Genomic DNA, 21164 nt, shown 5'->3' on the forward strand with positions numbered 1-21164 from the left:
TCATAAAAACTGAGGCAGCAAACTTTGAGAATGACACAAATATTAAATTTCACAAAACTTTTTGCCACGGCTGTAGACAAGGATCAAGGATCTGAATTTATCTAAATATGTGCTGCTATATGGAGTCAAGGTGTTGCCTGCCCAAGTTGTTTGAACACCAGATGTGCTATTGCATTTTGAATCATCTGCAAATCATCTGGACACATCCAGAGTAGGTACTCTTGCCTTGTCAGCAGTCGAGATGTCACAAAAGCAAAGCCTGGACCAGGGGTTGTGCTGCGTAATCCATCAGATATGGCCCGATTATGCGAATGTTATATTGAATGAATATAGAAGACTGAGAGACAGATGTAACATGGACAGTGAAGGAAAACTGGTCACTGATCCCCACCCTAACATGGTCAGTCATCTTTAACTGAAATATATGTGAAATACTCGAGATATACAGTATTGCTACTGTGGCAGGTGGCCGGGTGTGGTCATCAGCCGGCTGCCTATTTAAGGAGCCACCTCCCCTCACTCAGAGCTGTAGTCGCGTGAGGAGGTTGATGAGGTCTGAGAGGAGGCGGCCATGAGAGGCCTGAAGAAAGAGAGAAGGCTGAGAGAGAGAGAAGCCTGGACTTTGGGAGACTGTCCGGTTTTTTTTGTGGTGGTGCACTTATAGACATTGTAAATATAGTGTAAATAAACGTGTGGTGGTGACTTTAAACATGTCTGCCTGTCTGTGTCCGCGGCCCTCCATTCACACTACATAGAAAGAGCAGGAAGTGTTTAAAACAATTGCATTGATTTAATCTTGATATTTCACTCACTTTGTCATTGATCATTGTCCATCAGTCATCCAAATTTAGCATCACAGGGTGTTAGACGCTATCCCAGAAACTCTGGGTAAAAGGCAGGGCAGCCTTCCAGGGCTCAGCCACGCTTTGCTTTGCAGACCCACTTGCATTCACCCAGGTTCAGTTTTAGGTGTTATCTAAAACTGATGTCACATTACATGGCTTCTACTTGGAGGAGATGTCAAACTTGTTGAGTGCTTTTGCTAATCTTGTTAAATGAGGCTGTCAGATTACATGACTAAAAATCAAAGGGTATATCTATTTAGATAACTGTGTAATGACTTTACATCACAGTTTCACATTGTCAAACTTACATGAGTTTATCCTTTTCTCATAGCCTGTAATGAGGTACCTGAAGGAGCAGGTGCCCATGCGAAGGCTTTACAGGTACACAACCTTGGTCCTTTTTTACCATTATTTTCTGTTCTATTGTAGTATGTAAAATATGCAAAATCATGAAGTCAAGTCTATCTTCTGTTTGTTAGCTTCGAAGCTCCCACGTTCTTTATTCCTCATTGCTGCATTATATACGGTCAATAGTTGTCAGCTCTTACACACACACAAGCACACCTCTATGAGTCACAGACAGATTTAAAGGATTCAGTTGTTATGTCAAAGCACATGATTTCAGATCACGAGAGCATGCCTTAATAACCTCTGACTCTCTAAGATTATGTAAATGAAATCTACAACTGAAAAAAGATTTTAAAGTCATGTAGTGTGGCATGGTTTTCAGATAAGTAATCTTCATTTTGTTCTAAGATTACTGGATTGCTAGATTTTTGAGGGGGATATTTTTATATACCAACATATGCATGACTGCAGCACCAGAACTCTTTTTTGTAACGCATATATTTGGAAATAAAATTTTATGACTAAAAAAAATTACGAATGAATCTAATCTGCATATCCTTGGGATATGAGAGGAACACATATGTAGACACAAAGAGGATGCACAAATACCACAGAGATATTGTATTTTCATCTAACTTGCCATTCTAAAAGTTGTTTAATCTAATTCTGGACCACGGATTGGGATTCTTGGCCCATCTGCCCACACTGTGTGCAAAGTAGGAAGCGGACCTGGACAAAGTACAAGTCTATCACGGTGCCAGTCTGTCACTGGGCCCACTTACATATATACCTATAAGGTTCAATTAGGAATCATCCATTAACCCATTATCTAACCCGCTGAATCCGAACACAGGGTCACGGGGGTCTGCTGGAGCCAATCCCAGCCAACACAGGGCACAAGGCAGGAACCAATCCCGGGCAGGGGGCCAACCCACTGCAGGACAGACACAAACACACCCACACACCAAGCACACACTAGGGACAATTTAGAAATGCCAATCCACCTAACCTGCATGTCTTTGGACTGTGGGAGGAAACCGCAGTGCCCGGAGGAAACCCACGCAGACATGGGGAGAACATGCAAACTCCATCAGGGAGGACCCGGGAAGTGAACCCAGGTCCCCAGGTCTCCCAACTGCGAGGCAGCAGTGCTACCCACTGCGCCACCGTGCCGCCATTAGGAATCATTAACTCTCCTAAACTGTCTTCACAGATGTAAGGAAAACCTGTGCTGACTTGGAGAAAATGTGCAGTCTCCACAGAGACAACGGCCATTCTCATGATACTAGGCTCACCCGCCTTTTAAGGCGACCGACTTTTATCCTTAATTTGTGTGCGCTCCATGTGTACATCAGGCATGTAAGTGTAGGGAATGAGAACATCAAAGTGCCCATTCATAACATCTCCCGAAAACTTGTTTTTTTATCCCCTCGAGTGAGTGCCTGTCCAAACTTGGAGTGTAGGACTCCATAATAATATACTTGAAACTCATAGGGGAACAACTCTCCCGCTGCCATTAGCTCCGAAATGGTACCATAAGTTTGAGACTTTGACATTTCAGTGAGATACTGAAGCTCATTTGTGTAAGAGATTCCTGATGACATTATTGTAAATGGCTGAAACCTTGACCAATTACTTAAAACATGTCGTACAATGTCAGCCCGAATCTGTACCGCTAAAGAGGGAGTTTCATGCACTAAATAAGCTATAGATGAGAATAAGCAAGCACCATCTCCCCTGATATTTACTATGCGGTGAGGCATTTGTACTCCATCAACATTAATTATTTCCAGAGACATAATTTTGTCTATTTTTCCAGCGTATCGCGCACAAAAGCAAGGGAACGATCGGAGCACCAGAACTCTGCTCACATGGCGTCACTTCATACCGCAAGCCGCAAGTAGTAAGTCTCAGATAAGCGCAATACCGCTACTCTTTGCATTCACGGAACAGAAGGACAATCCCGACCGCTTTTATATAGTGTCTTGATTTCTGTGTCATAAAAGAACTTACTTTGCACACAACACATTTACAAGCTAAGTTTCATAATGCATCCAAAGAAATGGATGCATTATGAAACAGACATCAAAAATTTTAAAAGATTATTGTGGCCACTAGATGGCACTGGAGCGCCTCAAACTCAGAACACAAATACAGTCACACAGTCAAAAGACTTCATAAAAGTGGTTTATTAAATCTAATGCCTTATCCAAGTTTTAATCTTCCATAAACAGATTTATCTCCACATTAAATCCTCTGTCTCTCCTCCAGGCAAGTTTTGTCCACCTCCTACGGACTCAGCTCACCTGGATGATGCTGGATGGCTCCTTTTTATTTGATGTCCCAGTAGTACTTCCAGTGTCAAATGACTACAGCCTGGTAGAATTTCTGGGTCAGATGGAACCTCCTTCGAGGTGTGTACCTTTCTTATAGCTCCCTCTGGTGGCACCTACACACCCCAACAGGGTTGTTGTCCAAGACTTCATGTCCCAAGGTACCCTGAATGAATATGATTGGGAGCTCTGCCAGAGCATAGCAGCCACCTAGTATGCTTGGGGGGAATAAACAGTTTTAAGAGAGAGTCCTTCCCTGTCTTTCCATTTTATCCAGGAAAGGTACTGAAAACACATCCAGCCACAATGCCAGATGCATCCCCTTGGGGCTTCATGTCCGGGTAAGGATCCTTCACCTCTCCAGGTCAGGATGCCCATCCATCCCATTTGGCACTTACAGTGCTATAAGCCAAAACTATCATCGGCTACATCTAATATAAACATTCATGACAAAACAGACAACGATTACAGTAAATAAAGCACTGGCAATGCCATACTGAATAAAATGTTGGTCATCTCAGAGTAAAAATAATAAAGGGACTCTTCAGACATTATAAAAACAATGCATCCTATTCCTAACCTAAAAGATCTCAATTAATGGCTTTGAGACTGACTTGGAAATCTTCTAAGCCTGGGATGAAGGAATAAAACACAATCAGTCTGTTATTTGAAGACTTGTGTCTGTCAGTTTTTGGACTCCATATTTAATAAGTGTTACATTAATAATATTACTAATACTGTATCTACAATTATTGTGGCACTTGCTGACAGGTTATGTGGTGTCGACACTAATGCCTCAAGGCATTTTTGTTTAGGAATGTGTATTTCAGTGGGTATGACATATTTGCTTAATGGTGGTTCAGTGGTTAGCACTGCTGCCCTTATAGCTCCATGGGACTGAGCATCTTCTATGTGGATTTTGCATGCATGTTGTGCTAGAGTTCTTCCATTTTTCTCCCACATCTCTAGGTCTGCTCATGAAGTTACATCAGTCGACTCTTTCAAATCTCTTTTATTAAAACACTGTCTCTTACTTGCATTGTCATCTATTTTATATTGTGATTCTCCTGTAATGACTGCACTGATCTAATTTGGACTTTTTTGTCTCAGTATCTGCTCCAATTTACACTTCAGTCCATCTTTATGTGCACTTAATTGTATTTCTTGTAAGTTTATCAGTTTACTGAAATTTTTTGCCATTAAAGCATATCAGTTTTGAATTCTGAGCAGCACATACCCACTTTTATACTAACTGCTTAATCCTTTTCTATTTGTATAAGCAAATGGGTATTTTTTTACTTTGGCTAAAGTCACAAAGCTGTGTAATGTAAAACTTGTACAGATAATGGATAGCATCCCCTCTAATATCTGTTTGGGAGAAGAACATTAGAACATTACAAAAACGTAGACAAGAACAGACAAATCAGCCCATCAAAGCTCACCAGTCCTATGTGCTTAATTCTTCCAAAAATACATCAAGTTTAGTTTTGAAAGCCCTTAAAGTCCTACTCTCTACCAAACTTATTGGTAACTTATTCCATGTGCCTATGATTCTCTGTGTAAAGATAAATTTCCTAATGTTTGAGGGAAATTTACCCTTAACCATTTTCCAACCGTGTCCCAGTGTACCTGATGAACTCATTTTAAAATAACAGTCTCAATCCACTGGACTAATTCCCTTCATAATTTTAAACACTTCAGTCATGTCTCCACTTAATCTTCTTTTGCTTAAACTGAAAAGGCTCAGCTCTTTTATTCTTTCCTCAAAATTCATCCTCTGTAGCTCAGAAATCAGCCTAGTTTCTCTTCTCTGGACTGCTTTCAGTGTCGCTATGTCCTGTTTGTAGCCTGGAGACCAAAACTACACACAGTACTCCATTTGAGGCCTCACCAGTGTGTTATAAAGTTTGAGCAGAACCTCCTTGGACTTGTACTCCACACGTCAGGGCGCTATATAACCTCACATTCTGTTAGTGGCTTCTGAACACTGTCTAGCAGTTAAGAGTGACAAGTCCACTACAGTTCCTAAATCCTTCTAATAAAGTGTACTTTCGATTTTCAGACCTACCATTTTGTATTCAAACTTAACATCTTTACTTTCTATGTGTAATATTTTACATTTACTCACATTAAATTTCATCTGCCACAAATCTGCCTAAGCCTGTATGCTGTACAAGTCCCTGTGTAATGAGTTAATGAATTTTCAATTATCTCCCAATCCACCTGCCTTGTTATTTTTATTTCCATCCAAATCATTTATATATGTTAAATGTAGTAGCAGCCCCTGCACTGACCCCTATGGAACACAACTCTTAAAGTCAGCTAATTCTGATAAGGTTCCTCGCACCATCACCCTCTGCTTCCCATGTCCGAGTCAATTCTGCACCAATTTACAAACATCACCCTGAATTCCCACTTCTTTTAGTTTGATGGTCAGCCTCTCGTGTGGCACCTTATTAAATGCTTTCTGAAAGTCAAGATAAATAATATTGTATGCTCCACTTTCATAATATCCTTTTGTTACTTCCTCATAGAATTCCAGCATGTTAGTAAAACACAACCTCCCTTCTCCTGAACCCATTCTGACTTTTCAGTAAAACTCCAGTTCTCGCTATGTGTTACTCAAGCGTGTCCCTAATAATTCCTTCCATTAATTCACCTGTGATGCACGTCAAGCTTACTGGCATATAATCTGTCCAATCACAGTTTTTATACAATGGGAAAATATTTGCCATTCAGTCCTTCAAAATTTCCCCAGTGTGCAGTGACCTCCTAAACAGTGGGCTCCTTTTAAGTCGAACCCGGGAGTACTTCCAGTAACGTCATGTGGCCAGATGGAAGCAATTCTGGGTTACAAGAAAGCTGGGGAGATCCTCCACTGGCAGCACCCACTACAATCCACCAGGGAACGCTACACGGCTGCACGTCCAGACTCTAACTCCCATGCAGCCGTGCAGATATCCAAACTGGGACCATACATGAGGGACATTGCCAACTACAATGGTGGGGGATGAATTGCTCCCTTGCTCGTTCCTTGACGTTTTTTGGGTATCCCAATCAGAATCAGAATTAGAATCAGAATCAGCTTTATTGGCCAAGCATATGTACACATACAAGGAATTGGACTCCGGTTTTACCTAGTATTGTCCCTGATGCTGTGAGATTGACTTAAGTGTTCATGAGAGTGATGGCCTGAGGAAAGAAACTGTTCACATGTCTGGTAGTTTTGGCGTACAGTGCTCTGTAGCGCCTACCAGAGGGAAGAAGTTGAAAAAGGTTGTAACCAGGGTGTGATGGGTCTGCAATGATGTTTTCTGCCCGTTTCCTGACCCGAGATCTGTATAAGTCTTGAATGGAGGGCAGATCAACACCAATGATTTTTTCTGCAATCCTGACTATCCGTTGAAGTCTGTTCCTGTTCTGTTTTGTGGCTGAGCCAAACCAGACTGTGATAGATGAACAGAGAACAGACTGGATTACTGCAGAGTAAAATTGGATAAGCAGCTCCTGAGGCAGGTTGAACTTCCTGAGCTGGCGCAGGAAGTACAACCTCTGCTGGGCCTTTTTAACAATTGTGTTTATGTTTAGTTCCCACTTTAGGTCCTGGGAAATTGTGGATCCCAGAAACCTAAAGTTTTCCACAGCTGACACAATGCTGTTGAGTGGTGTGAGAGGGGGCAGCACTGGGGGGCTCCTCCTGAAGTCCACTGTCATCTCCACAGTTTTAAGCTTGTTCAGCTCCAGGTTGTTTTGACCGCACCAGAGGGCCAGCTGTTTGACCTCTCGTCTGTATACAGACTCGTCACTGTCCTTGATGAGGCCAATGACTGTCATATCATCTGCGAACTTCAGGATTTTAACAGACGGGTCTCTTGAGGTGCAGTCATTTGTGTAGAGGGAGAAGAGCAGAGGAGAGAGGACACATCCCTGGGGGCGCCAGTGCTGACTGTTCGTGTGCTGGATGTGATTTTTCCCAGTCTCACTTGCTGCTTCCTATCTGTCAGGAAGTTTTTGATCCACTGGGAGATGGGAGCTGGTACAGTGAGCCAAATGAGTTTGGTGTGGAGGACTTCTGGAATGATAGTATTGAACGCTGAGCTGAAGTCCACAAACAGGATCCTAGCATATGTCCCTGGAGAGTCGAGATGTTGCAAGATGTAGTGCAGTCCCATGTTGATTGCATCATCCACTGACCTGTTTGCTCGGTAAGCAAACTGTAGGGGGTCAAGCAGGGGGTCTGTAATGTCCTTCAGGTAGGTCAACACCAGTCTTTCAAAGGACGGGAATAATAAGGCATCCCGACTGGGTATTGCCTCCACTTATTCCATCTTTCTGTTATGGCATCCCAGCTGAGTAAGGAATTCATGCTCCATCCTGGACATCTACCTGTCCTCTGGGGCATCTGTAACAATTACATCCACATAGTCTGTGTCTTTGCGTTTGCAAGTTTGCACAACTTGGTCAAATTTACACAGCAACAACAATGAATCAGCATACCTGTGGTTTAAAGTCCATTCTCTTAGCAAATAGGCCAAAGGTATTTTAAACTTTAAATGTGGGGGATGCACTGCAGAATGTCATTATGAGTTTGCTGCTGTTAACAAGCTATCAGGTATTTAGCTGACCAATCAGGAGGATGATAAACACCAGACCACAACAATAGAAGCTGTTGATTAGTTCATCTTTTCCTGGTGTCCTTCTCTTGTAAAGTGCAATAAAAAAAAATTAAACCCAAAGAGCATTCCCTGCTAGAGCTGTACTGTGTAGTTTGGTGTTGACCTGGTGTTACTGCAAAGACCAAGAAAAAAACAAAACAAGCAAAACCCTGGCTGCTATACTGAACCCAAACAAACACAGAATTTACTTCCTCATCCATCTTTTGGACACATTATGCACTCACTTATGCACACCTTAAGCACTTACTACCACATCTACCATACCAGTTCCTCTCACCTTAAGTCCTTCTTGGGGTAAATCCCTCAGTCACCTCCTAGGTACCCTTGAACTGCACTTTACATCTTTATCACCCTGCAGTGTCTGTCGCAGGGATGGTAACACTGGTGCCTGGTTGTTGCTGCTCCTCTCTGCATATTTTCACTTTTTTGCAATTCTTACTTTCTTTCACAGCTGGTTCTTTTATTGTTTTACTTTAGATTACAGTTTAGTGTTTTTTCATTTTTGATAATGATTCTGTTTTGATTCCTGATTCAACTAAAATCATAACTTCAGGGGAAAATGTTTCAAATCTACTTGTGGTTCGCTAAATGCAATGGTTTCAATTGCTTGCAGCTGCATGATGTCTTACTTATAAACAGTCTAACTATTTTTATAATACAGAGATCTAATTTTAGGGAAATGTTCTGCTTTCACCAATATGCTGCATTTCTACCTGCAGTATCTGCTCATTTTTTCCATGGAGTGGAACTACACTACTGCCTGCCTTCACCTGTGGATTCTAACAATTCTAAAGTAGCTGTGTTGACCCCTCTGACTGATTTATATGCATCAATACTGTATTTCTGGACATTCAATTGGATCGCCACTCACTGGCATCAGACGACTTACTGCACTAAGAAAATCACCAGTGGGTTACCCTCAGTTTCTTATATACTGTATGTTATTGTTTGGTAATTGATTTTCTAGGCACATTATATTCTCATGCCACGTATTTACTGAACTTAGTCACCAGGGGGGCAAACCAACCCAACCTCGTGCTGGTCCCAAGCCTGGATAATTAGAGAGGGTTAGCATCAGGAAGGGCATCTGGCTGTAAAACTTAGCCTAAACCTTAGTGATGCAATCAGTCCAATCAGCTTCAAAAAATGGGAGGGTGTCCAGTGATATTTTCATAATGAAAACAAGAACTAGAACTAAAAATATTGTTTTTCGTTTTACAAGAACGTGAACTGAAATTAAAATTAGTGATATGTGAACAAACTAAAATGAGAACAAAAATTGAGAAAACAAATGAAAAAAACACCAACAGCATTTCTGTTTAACCCGGTTCAGTCGTGCAGAGGGGTTGTTTGTAGATCGCCCTGAGCGTTCAGTTACGTTGTGCTGTTCACTATGTGGTGATCTTGTGACTTGGGCTTACTAGAGTCATGTGGCGCAACTTCAGCAAAGGACCGTTATTTGTTTAAGTAGCGCATTTGGCTCGTCGGGTTGAAGCAGTAAACACGTGTGGTTGACGATGGCGAGTTTTGCACAGATGTTTGCAGATAGAAAGCGAGAAAGTAACGTGTGGAAATACTTTAATTACAGCGCAGACGATAATAAAAGCAAATGTAGTGTGCGAGAAGAAGAAAAGAGTGTCAGAGTATCAGTGCAGGGCCAGCTGGATCAGTACTCAGTAGAAGTCCAGCATTTCATATAGGGACATGCAGTCTCACCTGTCACCATGAAAAGTAAAAAAACAAATAATGATAACATAAAATAAATTTCTCCACTGGTCTATGTTGTAAATTTGTTTTCTGTGTAATTCCAAAAAGTTTGATAATTATTATAGTCAATATCGCACTCTGCATTTCCTGATTAAATATAGGGGAGAAACGCGAGATGCAGCAGTGATGGGACAGGAAGAGTGTCACCTCACCTCGGACTGTGCTGTCCCTCACACACTGGGTTGATGCATGCAATTGGCGCGTGCCTGCTGCTGTCTCTCTGTATGTCGCCAATATAATTTTGTACTCGCATTTATTATAAACCCAGACTTTCAACAGTCTGGTTAATATCTTTAATGAATATGTGTGACATATTTAGTCTTGCTGATCGGACTTAAAACCGCAGTGAAAAGGCACAAGCCGGGACAGACGTACCGTGCTGCACTGAAGGGGGTGCATGTGAGCCCAACAGGTGCTTGTTGCTGCTGTTCTTCTACGCTGAGGCACCAATACGTTAACGATATCAGAAAGTCAAGTGCACTGCAGCGCTACTTTCATTTTTATTTTTTGTTCCGACTGACTGTCAAAATGGAAGATTAAGACTTTTAAATCTAAAGGAAAATAAGGAGGACTTTTACAAGAAAGCAACAAGAGATTTTCGCGGAGAAGGATAGGCGCATGGACTTCATTAACAAATACAGGTAAGACCATAAATGGTTTTCAAATTTTATAAATAATGGGATCAGACCAAGATAAAAATCCAATATTTAATAACTAAATTTTAACCTTAAATAAAATACTTTTGTTTTTCTTATAATTTTGTTGAACAGACTGTAATAAAATTAATTAAAGCATCAGAATTAAAAGCTTTTAAAAACAACAAAATATTTCAATTAAGGTCAAAACTGAAATCTGTTTTTTTGGTACACCACTCTATACTTTCATTTGTATTGAATGAGTATGAATTGTGATTTTGCAACAGCAAATTTCAAACACCATGGAGGGTGCAGAGCAAATGCGCTCTCTCCGCTCTCTCTCTCGCCGCTATAAATGTAACGTTCTTTCTTAGCAAAACCTTACCTATGTGTGTGTAAATAATGCTGATGAGATATGAAACATAACCAGTAGTCAATGTGGATGCTGGCTGACAAGTGAATAGTAAATAGGCTACTCTTTTGGGTTTATATATTTGTAACTGACTCTAAAGGAGTCACCAGCCATGTACCTCAGTGCACATCAGTTCTTCAGTCCTGGTAGCAGAAATCGTCACCATATAATCTGCCGGCGCCAGTGGCCGAGGACCTCATTTGTGTACCTGCATTACAGGTGCTCGTCAAACGAGTATTTTCACTGTGTGACTATCTGTGCAATGGACGTTGTTGTAACATGAACAAATCTCTGAAAATGTGTGCTTGTCTAAAGCTTAACAGTAACGTGTTTGCACAGACTGCTTTCTTGGGTTGAAACATTTGATCTTGCGGACTGTACTCATTAGGCCACTTGATCTGTTTGATCATTGATAGTCAAGCTGTGTTTAACGGCATTATGAACTGTGAGTGTATTTTGTTGACTGAAATATAACTTGCATTTAAATATGTGTAGGCCAGTATTTGTGCTCTTGCAACATAAAAAAAACTAATATTGTACTAATATTATGTAAAAAAGCCAGAACTAAATGGTGGTACAAGATAGAGAAAAGGTGGTTGTTGGTCGTGATCTAAATGGGCATGTAGGAAAGAGTAAACAGAAGACAGAGAAGGTACGTGCAAGGTGAGGAGTAAGGGAGAGGAATGCGGAGGGGGAGAGGATAGTTACTGAATGAAAAACTTCAATAGTGTTGTGGAGAAATCTTCAGAACAAAATGAGCAGAGTCTTCAGAAAGGCAGTCAGAATTTAGACTTTACTGCACAGCATAGGAAACCATTGCAGAGCACATAAAGCCTGTCTCATTTCAGTTGAAGTGAGCCTCAAGCATTGGGTGAGCCTCAGATTTATTAAAATTCTTTTCACAAAATGCCCCCCCCCCCACCCTTCACACAGTTTCCCATCATTTGCGTCACAGGGTTTCTCATGAAAATGACCTTGCTCAGCACCTTTTCTCATAACAATCACCTGGGGCCTCATGTATAAATGGTGCAAACGCACAAAAATAGTGTTTTCCCGTTTCCACACACACATCATGATGTATAAAATTCTCACACCAGCTCAATACATTGCAAAAACAGGTTTTCGACTCGGTTTTGCAAACTGGCGGCACCCAGCATCAAAGCAGCGCTACTGTTCTTGTGTGGTTTCCCTTTATTTTTTTGATTCACATCCCTGATGTGGCTTTATCAAATAAACTAATAAATGATATGCAGTTAATTTCAGTGTAAGGCATCCGATTGCAATCAACCTGTCACAAAATAATGGTTAACAGAATGGCCAAACTATTCCAAATACCATAACTGCTTTAGCGTTGTTAGTCTTGGTGCACCACTCAGAGTATTGTAACCCACTGTATCCGAGTGTGGAATCACAGCTCTTCAGCAGTTGATCAGAAAGAGGATTATTGGGGTGCAGCATCTAGCACACACTTCCTCAGCCATGTGCACAGTCTATTTGAACTTCACCCATACGCAAACACTACAGTGCCTTTCTTGTAGAGACCTTCTGGTTCAGAAACAGTTTCATCCCAAGAGCTCTAAATGTACTCAATCATTCCAGCAAGTGCTCCTGGTAGAACTGTTTGTACTTAATAGTACAATTACTTCACTGTAAATTTGCTCTACAGTTGTAATATTGAGGCACTTTATCAACCATTTGCACTATATGTACATATATATTATACAATATGAAAGCATAAGTACACTTAATTTTTCTTATAATTATTATTATTATTATTATGTAATTTTATCATTTAATAGGAAAATAATTTTTTGGATGATTTGCATATTGAATCTCATTGTACCATACAATAACAATAAAGGAATTCAATTCAATTCCATAGAAGAAAGCACATATTTACATATGATGACGACTGGCTTCTAAGTCGATTTAGATTTCCAAGCGCTATCTACTTGGAGCTCTGGATATCATTTTTAACATGAAATACAGTAAAGCATGTATATTACATTATGCAGATAAATTTTCAGCTTCATTTAAATAATGTATACTGTTAATAATTAAAAATATGGACACGGTGGTGCAGCGGCTAATTCATCTAATTTGCAGTAAGAAAGTCCCAGAGAGGGTGCAGAAAGAGTGTACACTGTAAAAAATAAATCTTGCATGTGTGAAAAATAATAAAAAAATTAGCTAACTATAAGCAAAAAAATTGTTACTTTAATTAAAAAAAACGACTTTTACCCTTTTTATTGATTATTTAATTCTAATTCAATAAAAAAATCAAGAATAAATGTAACTTATTATTTTTTTTTTAATTTAAACATTTTTTATAACTTATTCAAAGTAAAAAACTGTACTGTGAATTTAACACATTTAAGTTAAGTTAAATTTCATGATACTGCACTTCCGCTCACTCGATGTCTCAACAACAACGCATTCACCTCTAACATTTATTCATAACAAGAGTGTTTCTACTACGAATGTGTAAGTATAAAGCATTTAAATCCTGTAATGAATAACTAGTATTTCATTTGATTAGTTACAGATGTAAGCACTTGTTGTTTTCATCAAACCTTTTCCCTTTATGTGTAAAGCGTGGCAAGCGTCTTTTTAACAACCTTCCTCGTTAGTTTCCTTTAAAAAGCAAACATATTTCTCGGATAGCTACGTATGTTCATATATATTTTTTATTGCAGTGGGTAGCGCTGCTGCCTCGCAGTTGGGAGATCTGGAGACCTGGGTTCGCTTCCCGGGTCCTCCCTGTGTGGAGTTTACATGTTCTCCCCGTGTCTGCGTGGGTTTCCTCCGGGCGCTCCGGTTTCCTCCCACAGTCCAAAGACATGCAGGTTAGGTGCATTGGCGATTCTAAATTGGCCCTAGTGTGTGCTTGGTGTGTGGGTGTGTTTGTGTGTGTCCTGCGGTGGGTTGGCACCCTGCCCGGGATTGGTTCCTGCCTTGTGCCCTGTGTTGGCTGGGATTGGCTCCAGCAGACCCCCGTGACCCTGTGTTTGGATTCAGCGGGTTGGAAAATGGATGGATGGATGGATGTTTAAAATTACCATTTTACACAGAAAAAGATAATGGCACTTTGAGATAAGTTTGAGAACGATATGGCATTTGTCCTAAACTACGGCCTGTAAATAAATATTAAAAAATGTTTGCCTAACCGTCACAGTTTTATTTGACCCCTTATTTAATTCGTGTTCTGCATAGGTCATGTATTTTCTGGTTATTTTTTTTGCGATGAAAAAAAAAACTTGCGATTTCCTACGTCCTATTTTATTTCACGATTTTCACTGAAAAATGCGGGCCTTCATTTAACCATTTATGCTTGCGTAAATGCAGGAATTGTTTGAAGAGTGGCATAGGCCACAGGATTTCACTCACTTCACGCTCTCCTTTTCTTTGCCGTGTACCTCTCATTCCAGGGGCATTACTTAATTTAGAAATACTTTTTGTATAAGTAAGCAAAAAAAACCTTCTTTTCACTTGAAGGTTAGAATGTTAGAGCATATGCCGTGGCAATTGTCATAATGAACTACTAGCGTCTCGTTGTTTGTTGCTTGCAAAAAATCTCTTTCTTAATATACTGATATATTTATTTTTGTTATCTATTTCTAGTTTCACCACAAGAGTTTTCATGTAAAGGTCACTGTAAGAAATGTCAAGCCTTGCAGTATAATTCCAAATATATAAGAAAGTAATATTTGGTCAATTAGTTATTCACTCCCACTTCAGTGCATTATTTGGATAATCAACTGAATGATTTTAATATAATGCATTCATATAAGCAAAAAATATTATCAAGACATGCCTGTACCCAAGAATCATTTGAATCATTTTTAATTATAAAGATTTTACTTTCTCCTGCCTTAAACAAATCTAAATTTGCATTAGTTACACTTCATCCATAGATATTTGATTTAATTTAAAATAATTTTAAATATAGCGACCATCATTTTATTACCTAATACTTTTGAATTTATAGTCATTTTTTAAAAATCTATGAAGTTTGCTTATTCTATGTCAATAAGTCTATAGGTTATCAGTCATAACACCTTCAATTTTTTTTGTTTTTTTTTCTGTAAAAGTGCTGTGATTACGATTAATTATTAGTAAGGTGCATCTGTTCATATTTTTGATTTTTTTTTTTTTTTTTTTGCATTGCCCATTTTCTAATGCTATAGCTTCTCATGTATGCTTAAAAATTAGATTGAAGTCATTTTCTGAATGAATAACTTGACTTGATCATCAGTGTAAAATGGCTGTTGTTGTCTGTTACTCATTGTTTTATCATGGGGTTATTAAGTTGGCTGTGCCTGTTTTATCATAGGTGTAAGATCATGAGGTGGCCATGTAAGATGTGCACACTCATATTACCCAAAAGAGGAGATCTCCTGAAGCATTACAGGCTACATCATGGGACATTAGCACATGGAAGTCATTTACCTTGTCTGCATTCAAATTGCCCTTGCTCTTTTAAACAGCACTTACTGTTCATAATGAATCTCATAGACTTTATATACTTCAGGTAAAGTTCCTTTTGTCACATTAGTGTCTATGAGCTATTGAGTAAATATAGTCATCTTCATGATAAGTAGGAATATATTATGCCATAAATGTTAGATAACATTTCTTGAATGACATGTGAGACTTAATTATGCACACAGTTTTATATTTATTTATTTGTATGTTTATTACTGTGCCAGCTGGCACCCTGTCCAGCATTAGTTTCTCCTCTTAATACTGCTAGGATAAATGGTTTTTCTCTGTCTTTCAGCTCAATGAAGAATTTCAGAGGATCACAACTCTACGTTTAGAACCATCATTTATGCTGATGTTGGACCAATATACTCCAAAATTATTATTCATGTTTCATAGCAAGGGAGGAGCACTTGGACAAAGATTACAGATCCAAATGGCAAAACTTCATCAGGTACTCTTACATTAAACACTTTGGTAAATATTTAAATGAGAGATTTTGAATGTAAAAAATTAATAGATTCATTCAGGCTAGGGTTAATTTAACAAGAGAGAAAAGAACAATGTATTGTCAAGATCTCTGGATAAGATAACTGTCCAACAAAGTCTTTTGAAGTTTGTAATGAGTTTTTTCAAAACAATGTGGGTCTGTAGACAGGTTGTCTGTCATTCTGAGAGATGTAAACAATCCTCATATCTGGCCATAAAACTCTTGTCTTTATTCAATCCATGTTATCTGTAGTACTCGGGTGTTGTACCGTGTTAGCCATTATGAATGTAGAGAAAAGCCAAGCAAAATGACACCTTTTATTGGCTAACTAAAAAGATTACAATATGCAAGCTTTCGAGGCAACTCAGGCCCCTTCTTCAGGCAAGATGTAAAAATACATTTTTCTGTATTTCCTGAACCTCCCCTCCTGGCATACAGACAACCACCAAACCTTCAACAATTAATTGTCCGAGGCTCCCTAAGTGAACCAACAGAAAATGGCACATCTCCATGCCTACAGAAAAGATGCAAAACATGTGCCCACATCTATGATACAGACCGTATAGTTATACCACACTGCCGACTTGAACATCACATCAAGGGATCATTTTCCTGCAGATCATCTAATGTAGTCTACCTAATTTTCTGTATGAAATGTCCTGACACTGCACTCTATGTGGGAGAAAGTGGACAAACACTCCGCCAGAGAATGAATATACACAGGTTCCACATTAAACATGGCGACAGGGATGTTCCTGTGGCGGCCCACTTCAACAGCCATGGACACTGTGAGAAGGACTTTAAAGTCACAGTGCTTATGGGCAACTTCAGAACACAGCAAGAGAGAAAAAGAATGGGAAGTTAAACTCATGCTCAAATTTAATACTTTACAACATGGATTGAATAAAGACAAGAGTTTTATGGCCAGATATGAGGATTGTTTACATCTCTCAGAATGACAGACAACCTGTCTACAGACCCACATTGTTTTGAAAAAACTCATTACAAACTTCAAAAGACTTTGTTGGACAGTTATCTTATCCAGAGATCTTGACAATACATTGTTCTTTCCTCTCTTGTTAAATTAATCCTAGCCTGAATGAATCTATTAATTTTTTACATTCAAAATCTCTCATTTAAATATTTACCAATGTTGTTTCTTGTCCTAGAGTGTGTATATAAACATAGGGAACTCCAGTCTCTGTATTACATCTTGCCTGAAGAAGGGGCCTGAGTTGCCGCGAAAGCTTGCATATTGTAATCTTTTTAGTTAGCCAATAAAAGGTGTCATTTTGCTTGGCTTTTCTCTACATTCATAATGGCTAACACGGTACAACACCCTAGTACTATTAAACACTTTGAAAGATTTACTTAAAATTTAGGAGTTTGCATGTTCTCCCTGTGTCTGCGTGGGTTTCCTCCCACAGTCCAAAGACATGCAGGTTAGGTGCATTGGCGATCCTAAATTGTTCCTAGTGTGTGCTTGGTGTGTGTGTGTGTGCCCTGCGGTGGGCTGACGCCCTGCCTTAGGGTTTGCTTCCTGCCTTGAACCCTGTGCTGGCTGGGATTGGCTCCATCAAACCCCCGTGACCCTGTGTTGGGATATAGCAGGTTGGGAAATGACTGACTGACTTAAAACTTACCTAAAATGAAAAAATATAAAAATGCTTTTTGCAGCAAAAATCTGAAAAAAGAAAATCTGTTCTGTTAAAAATTGCATAGTTTGTTTTCTAATTGAGTATATGAATAAAATAGCAAATAACAAAATAATATGTATTTAGTCCAATAGGAAAATATGAGGTGTATATATTTGTTTCTCATTCACTAGTTCTTTATAAAATGTAGTGTCAGTTTGAAAAAACTGAATTGCATGTAGTTGAGTTAAATATTCTGTCTTATTCTAGATTTCAAACAATTCTCCCATTGAGAGGAAGCGAGAAGTGGTTTTATGTTGTTTGGTTGATTATCTGGGTGAGAAAGTAGATGACCTCATTAAATACTACCAAGTAAGTTGAAAGCTGTGGGATCACTGGGGATTGTACATAGTAGTTTGCTGTTTTCCATTACAGTATAATAGCTCCTTCTAACCGGCAACATATAAAATATATATTGTACCTTAAACTGTGTATTCAGCTGGCAAGTATGGAAACTTAATGAACCATTGAATATTATTGAATATTGTGCATCCTTATATTAAATTACAGTATGTCAATTTAAAATGCAGATGTCCCTTTTAATTTTCACACATTTTCAAAAGCTGGTTCCTGATTTTTTTAAATTTTTTTTATAGGATGCTGAAAGAACCAGTATATTGCAGGACCTCACCCAGCATGTGATGAAAATATATGTGATCAAAGAGGGTGAAAGCCCAGAGGACGTTGGCATTGTCCTGGAGGGTACCCAGGTTATGACTAATCTTGGAAGTGTGGCCAAGGCTTCCTCCATACTTCTAGGTTTGACTTATGCACTAAACCTCAGCTACTCAAAAGAGCTTAAATATACTTTTGAGGTGTTTCAGAAGCTCTTTTTGAATCTGGACAATTCAAAGCTCTCCTCCAAAGTGCAGGCTCTTAAGAACAAACTTTTAGTCTAAAAGTATTGTATTGACTATTTCTTGCCTTTGTTATGACTTCTGTGCCCAGTTCAGCACCAATTAACATTAATGTGTTTATGGAGAAGTAATACTCTTATTTTGTTATAAAGAGTTGTGCAATAGGATTATTTCATTCAAAATGTCTGAAATGTGTTCTCTTCTAAAATGTGTATGTGTGATTTTATATCACAGGGTACTTCAAGAAAATGCTGCTTAAAATTTTTGTTGACACAAAGTCCTGCTCCATTTAATCAAGTTGACATAGTTTTTAATCAGATAAAGAAACCTGTCTTGCAACTGTACAGTGGCAGACCCTATCAAGATCTACCAAGACCCTAGTTTTTCTTAAATTACATTACATTTGGGGTTTCAAGGGATTTTTGATTTTTCTGATTAGCCAGATAAGCTCTGCTAGTGGTTGTGGAAAATTGTGGGCCATTCGGGCACTTCTAATACAAGTTTGGTAGTAATTGTGTTATTTAGGATGCTTCTTTGGATATTAAGATATCCATTTTGTCATTTTTCTTATGTTCAATTTGAAAAGGAATGTTAAGTTTAATGGATAGTTTTTTCACTGAAATGTTCAACTGATCAACACCAATTTAATGTATCATTGAATTTATTGGTTTTAGGAGGATGGAAAGATAAATTTGTCATATTATAACGTTAAAGTTGCTAAACATCTATTACCAAAACAGTGGTTAATACACAGAAAATTGAAGAAATTTTAAAAAGTCATGCAATCTCCTTAAAGATAAAAGTTTGTTTAATTTCAAAAGAGATTTCTGGCAAAGGTTCCTGGTGCTCAAGTATCAAATGTTTAAATTTGAAAATATAACTCAGTTTGTTTGACTATCTGGGTATGTTAGGTTTCTTTATTTAGTCATGTTTACACAGGAAAACATGAAATTTGCCTTCTCAGTTGCAGTGGTAGTGCTGCTGCTTTGCAGTAAGGAGACTGTGGAAGATTGTGGGTTCGCTTCCCGGTTCCTCCCTGTGTGGATATCGCTTTGAGTACTGAGAAAAGCGCTATATAAATGTAATGAATTATTATTATTATTATTATTATTATTATCTAATAACAGGCAACAGACAGAATGAAATAAAACATACAAATAGAAATAAGAAAGGTTAAGGTAAAGCAGTTAGATAAAACATATTTATACCAAAAAAAAAAAAAAAGGTAACAGGATATATATCAAAACCTTAAACATTATCTCCGATATTTCTTATTGAAAAGTTTTATGGCACTTGGAAGAAAGGAGTTTCTGGAGCGATTTGTGTGGGTTTTCAAAGCAACTATCCTTCCTGATTTACTGAGGTTTAGGTCTACATGTAATGGATGTCTGTCATCAGTTGAGATGATTTCCAGTTTCTATAGCATTGCCCTCTGACACACACTAGTCAAATCATCTACATCAGCCCCAATAACTTTAGCTGCATACTTCGTAATCTGCTGGAGCTTTTTTGAGTTTTGGTTTGTCAGACTATCAAACCAGGCAATGAAACTGAAAGTGATCATGGACTGGATCATACTACGATAGAAGGACAACATGAGGTCCTTGTCTACTTTAAATAGTTTGAGTTTATGGAGGAGAAATAAGCGCTGGTTGCACTTAGAAAATAATTTTTTTGTATTTGTATTCCAGTTAAGATTGTTATCTAGGTAAGTTCCTAAGTATTTATATTCATTCACTATTTCTACCTCCTCTCCCAGAACTACAATAGGTGAACATACAGATTTCTGTCTCTTAAAATCAAATATCATTTCGTTGGTCTTTTTTACATTCAGAGTGAGAGAGTTTTTATTGCACTAGTTTACCATACAGTCCACTTGATTTAGATAGTGGCTTTCATCCTCCCCAGATATGCATCCTATGATCATGGTGTCATCCGCATACTTAATAATGGAGCAGTGGTCATTGTTCTGTCTCAGGTCACTTGTGTACAGAGTAAACAGTAATGGTGATAAGACACACCCCTGTGGACTTCCTGTGTTTGAATGAATGGCTATTGAAAAAGTGTCCTGAACTTTAATAATAATAATTCATTACATTTATATAGCACTTTTCTCAGTACTCAAAGCGCTATCCACACAGGAGGAACCGGGAAGCGAACCCACAACTTTCCACAGTCTCCTTACTGCAAAGCAGCAGCACTACCACTGCGCCACCTGTGAGGACTTTAACTGTCTGTGAACGATTTAAAAGAAAGTTCTGAATCCATAGTGTGATAAATGGGTTTACATTCATACTGTTTAATTTCCCAATCAGTATATGAGGCTGTATAGTGTATGCAATTTTATCATTTGTTTGTTATAGTCATTACTGTGGAGCACAGAATGTTGGATTATTACTTTTTTTTTTGTGTAACTCAAATGAAAATCTGAGTAAAAAAACTTATTTTTGCTACTACTTATATTTAGTCAAACTCATTTATTTTAGGTAAATTTGAGTAAATTAATATATTAAGTTTACTCAATAGTTCAGTAGAGTAAATCTACTCAAAAATATTGCTTGTAATTTGTTGCCTTAATTTTTTTAAGTAATTTTAACACACTACTTTTTACAGTGTACCTGATCT

At 38.5% G+C, this 21164-nt stretch overlaps 1 long non-coding RNA gene across 1 annotated transcript; it reads left to right on the plus strand.

The window, feature by feature from the left end:
- Window positions 1-15674: 15674 nt before the first annotated feature.
- Window positions 15675-18349, plus strand: LOC127525904 (uncharacterized). The gene is made up of 3 exons (XR_007933518.1): window positions 15675-15952; window positions 17893-17994; window positions 18279-18349. It is a non-coding gene; the product is annotated as an uncharacterized LOC127525904 (long non-coding RNA).
- Window positions 18350-21164: the final 2815 nt, after the last annotated feature.

The sequence above is a fragment of the Erpetoichthys calabaricus genome, chromosome 1, assembly GCF_900747795.2.
Source record: "Erpetoichthys calabaricus chromosome 1, fErpCal1.3, whole genome shotgun sequence".
Taxonomy (NCBI): domain Eukaryota; kingdom Metazoa; phylum Chordata; class Cladistia; order Polypteriformes; family Polypteridae; genus Erpetoichthys; species Erpetoichthys calabaricus.